Here is a 1,904-nt window from a genome sequence, read left to right on the forward strand (position 1 = left end):
ACTCTGGAGGACTGACTCGATGGTAGTCCCTCACTCCGGCGACTTCGTTGGGGCACGTGACCTGGGGCGCGTGCCAGGACGTGGACGCGGAGGCGGGGCGCCTACGCTCCTATTTCTGGCTTTGGCGCAGGGTAGCGCTTCAGGCGTGGGGAGTGGTCGGCCGTCCCCAGGACTCGAGCTCCGGGTTCCGGACCCCTGAGGGGCTTGAGGAGGCGGGGACGAGGCGCGGCCCCTGGTCGTGGGGTGCTGCCAGCCGGGCTGGGACCCCTGCCCGCCCCCCATTCCCTCCTCTGGCATCAGCTCCAGAGCCCCGACCTGAAAAATCCTCAAAAAACTACCGTCGGGATTTTTACGTTACCGTGAAAACATTTTCTTTCGTCAATTACTGATTATATATGTAGAACGGAATGATCAAAAGTTAAAAATGTTTGTATTTGTTTGGTATTTTAAAAAAAATTAATAAAAAACAAAAAAAAATTCAACAAATGGTACTGTAATAACGGGATACTCACATGGAAAATAATAAAATGTGACCCTGCCACACAGCATACAAAAAAAGTTTTTTAAATAAATAATAAAAATTTTAAAAAGCAAAAATTATATATATAAACAAAAATTGCAACAGATAAGATTTGGGGGGACATTATTAATATTGACAGTTGAGAACTAATCTGTTCATTTTTTCAGGTGTAAGCAATGCACTCTGCATCCCTCAGGGTCCGGTGCCCCTGGAGGTAGAAAAGTTGTGTGTGCCCTGCCCCGAGGGCTGTCCGACTGACTGGGCTTCAGACGGTCCCGGCTGGTGAAGAGCTGGACAACAGCTGGCCTAGGGCCCTAAGCTCGGTCTCCTCCGGCTGCGGTAAGGGGGGGTTATGGATCAGGAGATGGGCAGGGTGTCGGATAATGCCGCAGTGGCTCCGGAGGATGAGGCCAGAAATGATTTAGAATTGGGGTCGGTTAGTTCTGGGTTGACTCTAGGCTTTTCATTAATAAGCATCAGGGGCTGTGTTTAGTGATCACCAGATTCTAAAGGTGAAAAACTGGATAAAAGGGTGCAGGTGGGGGTCAGTCACAAGGTTTTTATAATCACTGTCAGAATGATTGCAGTTCCCGGTGACAGATTTTGGGCCACTAGGCCACCACTCTCCTGCTACCCACCTAGCAATAAACTTCTGTCTTTGAAATCCCAGTGTCTCAGCAATTGGCCATTGAGCGCATTGTGCAGAGAAGTCATCGCTTTTGATTGGTGTCGATATGTGAACAGTGGCTGCCAATATACTAGGCAGCACTGGTCTAGATGCCAGCATCTTTTCACATATTGACACCAATCAAAAGTGATGGGTTCTCTGCTCAGTGTGCTCAAAAGACCAGTTCCTGAGACACCGGGGTTTCAGAGATAGCTTATTGCTAGGCAGAAGCCGGAGATCAGATGGCCTTCAGCATAAAACCCGTCTCCCTGAACTTCATTAACTCCCGTAGTTGTAGAGTATCAAGAGATGGGCAGGTTTTAGGATAATGAGCACTGTGTCTTGAGATGACAATGTTAGAGGTGATCTAGTTAGTGAGCATGCACAGATGATTACATGCTTGATCACGGAATGTAAGACAATGGGGGCCTTAAATGCTGATGGGTATTATTTTTAGTACTGGAGTGAGGCATGGGTTAAAGTTGAAGCTCCCACGCCTGTCAGGCAGGCCCATTTAGGTTACATCCAGCTCTGTCTAGGAAGATGATTATGGACTTGGGGTGGGTTAGTTCTGGGCTGAGTCCAGGCACTACATTAATGAACATTAGGGGCTGTCTTTAGTGATCACAAGACTCTCAAGTTGAAAAACAGGATAAGGGGTACAAGTGCAGGTCATTTACAAGGCTTTTACAATCACAAGTTAAAGGCTATGTAGTT

Source organism: Tamandua tetradactyla, chromosome 20 (assembly GCF_023851605.1).
Source record: "Tamandua tetradactyla isolate mTamTet1 chromosome 20, mTamTet1.pri, whole genome shotgun sequence".
Classification (NCBI taxonomy): Eukaryota; Metazoa; Chordata; class Mammalia; order Pilosa; family Myrmecophagidae; genus Tamandua; species Tamandua tetradactyla.